This window comes from Cornus florida, unplaced genomic scaffold (genome assembly GCF_030987335.1).
Source record: "Cornus florida cultivar Cherokee Brave unplaced genomic scaffold, ASM3098733v1 CherokeeBrave_3.0.0_Hap2_Chr03, whole genome shotgun sequence".
Lineage (NCBI taxonomy): Eukaryota > Viridiplantae > Streptophyta > Magnoliopsida > Cornales > Cornaceae > Cornus > Cornus florida.
The window spans coordinates 50,315,190-50,323,399 of NW_026775573.1; the positions used below are offsets into that span (position 1 = coordinate 50,315,190).

Below are 8,210 nucleotides of genomic sequence, written 5' to 3' on the forward strand. Positions count from 1 at the left end.
CGCTTGCATGACATCATCAACCTTAGCTTTTAGATCCTACAACTCTAGATCGAAATGAGTAGCGTCCTTAGTCTTGTCTCCAACATAACTAGAAGTATCTCTACGGAGCCTGCTGGTATTCCGTTCAGGAGACCGATGGTGATGGCTCCTCTGTTGACCCCCTATTTGACTAAGCTCAATGTCGTTGTTAACCCTATGGGAGTCATTGTTGGGTACTTCACTATTTCTTTTCTTGTTGGGGGCGACTAAGCATTGCAGAATCATCACATTTTGCTGGACTAACTGGTTCACCAGTTGTTCCAACGCTGCGACGCGTTCCTGATCGTTTAGGACGACGGGGGGTTGCCCCATTGAAGTCCCTGCATCAGAAGCCTGCAACCCTTCGTCCTCACCAGCAGCCAAACCAGATCACAATCGAACCATGCTTTATTTAGAGAACAAAAATAAGTTCCCACAGACGACGCCAACTATTGATGATGGATTCTGCGCAACCCGGATCTGATCTGATCTGATCCGACTTCCTGAACAGAGAAAAGAAAAAGTAACACGCTATCTCATAAGATTGAGATAGGCTCTACACACTAAGATAAGAATTATGACTAAGATAAGGATTACAGATTATGATAAGAATTGCAGAATACGATAAGGATTACGCCAACAGATTATGATAAGGATTAAAGACGACGTGGACTCTACGTAACATCCTAACCCAAAGCCCTATAAATAGGGGGGGCTAATCGATGTTTGGAGGTACGCAATAAACCCTAACTCAATTTCTTGATTTCTTTGAAGAGATTACTCCGCCCACTGACTTGTTCGTCGGAGCCTACTCCACCGGTAACACACCGGTGTTTGTGGGATCACTTTTTCTTTTCTCTGTTCAAGAAGTCGGATCAGATCAGAACCTTATCTCCTTAAGTGTATCCATTCCCTTTGAGTCTCCACGTCATGTGGAATTCTTATCTAGTCGAATATTCCGTATCAGTAGCCCCTCATTCCCGTAATCTTGCTTGCCAAGCGTCGGGAATGCTAAGTCTTTCCAAGCTAAGCATGCTTGATGATTACTTTCTTGCCCCTTTTCATAAGGGAGTGGATTTGCTCGAGCTATTCGAGCTTACCCTTTAATAAGCTTATCGTAATATTTAATCCTTATCGTAATCTGTAGAGCCTATCTCAATCTGTAATCCTTATCGTAATCTGCAGAGCCTATCTCAATAGTGCGTTAATTTAGCAATCTTCCCTTAATTATATATATATTTATTTATTTGAGTCGATGCATAACAGATATCATATTTTATTATTTTATTTACTTTGGATACTATACCCATCTTAGTGGAGAATTAAGAAAGACCCTTAATAATATGTACAGGAGTGTATGATTGAATAAAGCATTAAATATTCAATAAACAATCTAGGTCCATATATATAATCACATATCAGATGTATATGCAAATCACCTTAACTAATCTGTTATTCCATGATCTTCCAAAGGTACGTACTAAAGTAAGTTACTTTGTCTCTTCTCTTCCCTTATAGAGTTTTTTCATATACAATCTTCTCTTAGGTGATCATTTGTTGATAAATGATCTATTGAAATAAATAAAATTTGCTACATAAAATTTATTGTGCTTATCCTACTACTGGACGAATATATGGACATGTAGTTTTGGACAAAGGGATAAATCCTAAAGAGTAACACTTTAGGATCCATATCTCAAGATCATCCTCAATCTGAGGGAGAGTCAAATAGGTTGCTTCAGCTACCCGAGGAGTTAGATAATTCAGATTATTGGCATGATGGATGCTTTAGAAATTTATTGTATTGTGCTCGACATAAATATTTAAGTCTAATGCAAAGACTTTTGCATTATGTAGCTTGTTTATGTTCACGCCCTTTTTTTTTTTTGGTTTAGCTCTACCATTGATTTTCTCTAAGCAACTTAAGGACAAGTTTTACAATGATGAAGTGTGCAGAATCAATAGGTAACAAAATCAATAGTAAAGCAGTTCGTCAAAATAAATTGTGCTTTAAGTTGTAATGATTTTACTTATCTTTTTGGCGAAAACACTTCAAGTTTCCAGGAAGATGTTGCGGTTGTCCCATGATGAACCCTCATTGGTTTCAACTTCACTGTATGGTACCCTTGACCGATTGGATAATCCAAGCTACAGATTGATTAGAAATCATCACCACTTTGTATTCTGAAAAGGCTGGGTTGAAACCCCTTTGGATCCGGCACCTTCCCGGACCTCTGAAACTCCTTCGTTGGCTTTATTCCCTCGTGAATCAATAGCGTTGCTTCGCCGCCATCGTCGACTATGAGGTCAGGTCCACCATCAAGCCCCAATCGAGAGTACGCTCGGTATACCACTAGTACTCCTGGACGGTCTTGCCCTTTCAGGCGAACGCGGCGGTGCTGTCGCGAGTGATGGTGGAGGCGGCGTGGTGAGGATGCTGCATGAGTAGCAACGAACCTCGTTGAGGACAGCTGTTTGAACGGTCATGTGGAGTGAGTCAATGATCTGAGCTCCAGGTTGGGCCGAACTCGGTCCGGCAAGGCATGAGGCATTGTATTGTCCTTCTTTATTATATATATATATATATATTAGGAGCTGAAGTAACCAACTATATTCATACCGGATAGAAAGTGGATCGCGCACGTCCAGTTGTAATTTTGGTGATTGGAAAGTCACGTCACTGGACAATTGTAATTTTTAGTGGTTGGAAAGTCCCATCACTGGACCATTGTAATTTTTGGTGGCTGGAAAGGGATAGGTTCAAATCCCACATCACGTTAATGGTGTAAGTGATATGAGCCATGAGCCATCTGAGCCAGATAACTAATCACTCGTGGGAGTGGGAGTATATATTTATATGATTCCCACAAACGGCGCCAACTGTTGATGCAAGAATCTGTATGCTCCAGAGCCCTTGGCGATTCCTGCAAGACAAGAGAAGTGATGACCGGCGTGGTGCCGGCCGGGTGCACTCCGACGAGATAAAGTGTGAGCTGAGTGAAGCTCGTATTCATCTATTTATCTTATTACGAGCTGCGTGAAACTCGTCTTAATCTACTTTTCTTATTAAAAGGGGCAAGAAAGTAATCATCAAGCATGCTTAACTTGGAAAGACTTAGCATTCTCGATGCTTGACAAGTAAGATTACGGGAATGGGGGGCTACTGATATGGAATATTCGACTAGATAAGAATTCCACGTGACATGGAGACTCAAAGGGAATTGATACACTTAAGGAGATAAGGTAACCATCTTATAAGGTAATTAAAGGATTAAAGATTACGATAAGGATTAAGTCTACAGATTACAATAAGGTAATTCTACGTGACATCTTAACCTAAGCCCTATAAAGAAGGCGGGCTAATCAACGTTTTGGGGTACGCAAAAAACCCTAACTCAAGTTCTTGATTTCTCTTAAGAGATTAGTTCACACACTGACTTATTCGTCGGAGCCTACTCCACCGGTAACACACCGGTACTTGTAGGATCACCTTTTCTTCTCTCTATTCAGAAAGTTAGATCAGATCCGGGTTGCGTAGAATCCAACATCAACAGTTGGCGCCGTCTATGGGAACGATTTTAGTTCTCTAAATAAAGTATGGTTCGATTGCGATCTGGTCTAGTTGCTGGCGAATACGAAGCGTCGCAAACTTCTGATCAAGGGGACTCGACGAGGCAACCCCCTGTCGTCCCAAATGATTAGGAACGCGTCACAACGTTTGAATAACAGGTTTAAACCGTAAATCATGGAATGAACCAATTAGTCCAGCAAAATTCGATGATTCTATAACGCTTAGCCGCTCTTAATGAGGTGGAGAATAATGAAGTACCCAGTAATGACTCCTGTAGGATTGACAACAACGCCGAGCTTAGTCAAATAGGGGGTCAACAGAGAAGCCATCACCATCGGTCTCCTGAACGGAATACCACCAGGCTCCGTGCAGATACCTTTGGTTGTGTTGGTGACAAGACTGAAGACATCACTTATTTCAATCTACTAGGGTTAAAGACGTTATGCAAGCAATGAAAGGGAAGGGTCAGGCCACAGTGAACAATCTAGTACAAAAGACCAACCTAGCATTTAGCCTCGCTGTTATGTTATGAGTTGTCCTCTACCTAGAAAATTTAAGATGCCAACTCTTGAGAGCTTCGATGGGACACGGGACCCTCTTGATCATTTGGAGACCTACAAAGCTCTTATGTATTTGCAAGTCGTATCAGATGAGATTATGTACAGGGCTTTCCCTACCACACTAAAGGGTTGGGCTCGTCTCTGGTTCAATAAATTAAAGCCAGGCTCCATTGAAAACTTTAATGAGTTGATCAAACAATTCATTGGACACTTCATCGCTGGGCAGAGGTATAGGAGACAACAACACACTTATTGAATGTGAAGCAGCAGAAGGGAAAGTCTCTTCGTGGTTACATAAGTCATTTTAACACTGATATGCTACAGGTAGAAGAAGTGGACGACAAGGTTGCCCTCACAGCTTTTATGGGAGGACTACAGACCTTTAAGTTCCTATTCTCCTTGTCAAAAGAAGCCCCTACGAGTATGGCAGAGTTGATAGTTAGAGCACGGAAGCACATGAATGCTGAGGATGCTATAAATGCACTAAAAAACAAAGATGGTGAAGATAAGAGATCGAATAAAAAGAGGCCAACACCTAGCTCGGAATTACTATGAACCTCCACATTAAAGGGGCGAGCTTAGAATTACTACGAACCTCCTTATTAAAGGGGCAAGCTCGGAATTACAACGAACCTCCTTATTAAAGGGGTGAGCTGGGTGAAATTCATAATAATCTACTTCCCTTATTAAAGGGCTGAAGCTCGTAAAATATATTTCCCTTTTTAAAGGGCGAGCTGAGTGAAGCTCGTAAAATCTACGTCCCTTTTTAAAAGGTAATCTCATGAAGCTTAAGAAAGCCTACTCCCTCAGCTCATGAAATTCGGGCAAATCAGCTTCCTTATTAAAGGAGTAAGAGAGGTCAACCAAAAAGAGGTCGTCCATCAAAGGTTAACCTAAAAAGAGATTGATTTCTGCCAAAGAGACATCACTCAAAAAACCCTTTGACATTCTCGATGCTTGACAAGCAAACACGAGAATGGGGGGCAACTGATGAGGATAAAAATAATAGGCAACTCAAAAGTCAAATGAGGCATAAAATGAGGGTAAGGGATTTATCCTTCCCCTCTATCTGTATGGAATAATAAAAAAATATCTGGTTACCATATGTAACGGCAATTACCATTCTTATAAGAAGGAAACAATATCATTTTGGATGGGGGAGAATCTCGTTTCAACAACCACTACCATTAATACTTCTATTAAAGAGATAATGGGTCAACCTAAAAAGGTACGCCATAAATTTCATATGTAATGCTTATCGGATATGGAATCGTCAAATACTAACTTGACCATCGGAGTGCACCCGATCAGCACCACGCCGGTCATCACTTCTCTTGTCTTGCAAGAATCGCCAAGGGCTCCGGAGCGTACAGATTCTTGCATCAACATAGTTTATGCGATCCACCATTTTAAAAAGAAAGAGAGAAAAGAGGGAAGATAATATAAAATTGGAAGACATTTTGAATAGCAAAATCATGTAACCATACACTAGTTAGCGTGGGGCCGCGAATGATTTGCCCACTAGATGTAACCCTACACTAGTTAGTGTGGGGCCCGCGAATGATTTGCACTGGAGCAGATCCAGTGCAGATCCAAGGGCTGAGGTGAAACCACCTCAACTCATTTGCCACATCATCGTCCAGTCAGCACTTAGTCAGCATCCAGTCAGCATTTACACAAAAAATTTACTGATGTACTATTTTCATTTACCACATGTATGAATACTCTATATACTTATACTAATACACCATACACTTATACATTATACAAAATCAAAATACATAATTTACAATTACATTTAATATATATATTTTTTTGTTAAAAATTACCCAAAATTACAGAACCCTACTCTCTCTCCTCTGCTCTTCATCTTCGATGCATCCTCTGAAGTTCCACTGTTCTTCTTCCTTCCAACTCATGTAGTTTAATGGCTATGGAGGAATCACATCCTCTAATATTCAACCCACTTCCTTTTATATACAAACATATATACTTTCTCTCTATTTATATCTCTCACACAAAAATACACTCTCTCTCTCTCTCTAAAAAAACCCATCAAAGATATGTTTTTCGTATATCCCTGATTCTACATAGATCCATTTTTACCATCTCCTCTTTCTCTAAGATCTCTCTCAGAGATCGTCGCCCTTGCCAAACCATCTATCTGATTTCGGTATGCTCTCAAATCTTCACGACCTTTCTTGTTGTATTCTTCATATTTCTGTTTCTAATTATATCCTCAATTTCTCATTTTTAATTAATTCTAGTTAGGTATCTATATATATCGATTTCAATATTTGAACTACTGTAATTAGGGTTCGATTGAGTATTTCTTGTTCAATTTCAGATCGCCAATTTCCAGTTTCTTGTGTTCTTTTCTTTCTCTACCTCTGTTTGTTTGTTGGGAAAACAAAGAAAAAGAATAGAAAATAACAAAAAGAGTACCAATACCAACCCCAAGCCGCCAACAACCACCACCAAATCAACGACTACTTTTTTCTCTCACTCTCACAAATTTCATTATTTAGAAGAAAAAAAAAAATTTGTAATTTTTCCCTTCATTTTTTTATCCTTGCCAGACCTTTTTCCGAATATAAGGATTCGGGTCTTGGTTGTTGAAAATCATTCTGAATTGCCATATATTGTTTTTGTTTGTCTGGATAGAGTTGCATAAGTGTGGTGAAATCCTAATCTGCTCTATCAATCCTACCATACCCACATCAATCATAGATCCATAACTTTATTCCAAAACCCAGATCAACGGCAAGAAGTGGTTCCAATCTCACAGACCCAGTTCGTCTGATTGCAACAACAATCTGGTCCAATCAAACTGAGTTGATGCATCAGAGATTGAAAATGATGAAGATTGGTTTCTTTATTTGTCGCTCTCAACTTCCCAACTAATTTCTCAACTTCCCAAGTGCGGCAACTAGTTCTTTATTCTATGGGTCGACGGAATCGAAGGATGAAGGCCGCGGATCCATTCACCATCGCCGCCAGTATATATTTGTGTGTGTGTATATGTATCTGTATATATATATATATATATATATGTATGTGTGTGTGTGTATATGTGCGTGTTTGTTGGTGTTGGGGCGGGGAAGAAAGAACAGAGAGGAGAGAAGGTGAGAACAGTGGCTCTGATTTGATGATGTTCCATGGCGGCATGCGTCGTCATCACCACCACCATGACAATAGGTTCAAGCACCACCACCATGACAATGATGATGAGGCAGAGGCGGCGGCTGAGGGGTTCTTTACACCGGGCGTCAGGCGGCGATTATGTAGACCAGTTTGAGAAGAGAGTTTCTGGTTTACAGAGCATAGGCATATATCTGTATATATATATCAGATCAGTTTTGGGGGTAACCTTAATTTTGGTTTTGGTTTTGGGGGAAATTTTAACTTAAAAATTGAAATACAGGTAGCAGAAAGGGCGTACAGAAAGGGTATAAGTAGAAAGGGCGTACTGAAGCAAAACTATAGTGAAATCATGTTTTACCAGCGCGGCGCCCAGGACTGGACCGGTTCCAATGAGAAGCGAATGGAGAAGATTTTTTTCGTGGCAAAAATTCTACTGGATGTACTAAATGAGATATATTTTGAAACGTCACATCTAGTATACTAGTAATGATAGTTAATTCTACCAAAATGGCCACCCTTAATTACCATTGCTTTCTCAATCTCAATTCTTAAAGTGTGATATAAATCAACTATTAATTACCATTGCTTTCTCAATCTCAATTCTTAAAGTGTGATATAAATCAACTATTAATTACAATTGCTTTCTCAATCTCGATTCTTGCATAATAAGCTTGGTTAAAGTAGTACCAAGTTTGAGAGAATGTAAGACTTAGTTGCTAGCAAAAGAGTTCTCATCTGCTTATATAGGCTATAAGGCCTAAGGGTCTTACAATGACTAAATGAATAAGATCTGTACAAGTACATGTCTATGATCACACTAATGAGTATTCTATAATGAGGTTTTAGAATGCTCTCAGGAATAGTTTTTACAAGTTTAGAATGAGGTCTACAAGTCAAAAGAATGAGGTTTTAGAGAT

At 39.7% G+C, this 8,210-nt stretch overlaps 1 long non-coding RNA gene across 1 annotated transcript; it reads left to right on the forward strand.

Annotated features, from left to right (window-relative positions):
* Window positions 1-5,993: 5,993 nt before the first annotated feature.
* On the forward strand, window positions 5,994-7,887 carry LOC132300487 (uncharacterized). Its single transcript, XR_009480448.1, has 2 exons — window positions 5,994-6,322; window positions 7,574-7,887. It is a non-coding gene; the product is annotated as an uncharacterized LOC132300487 (long non-coding RNA).
* The last annotated feature ends 323 nt before the right edge of the window (window positions 7,888-8,210 follow it).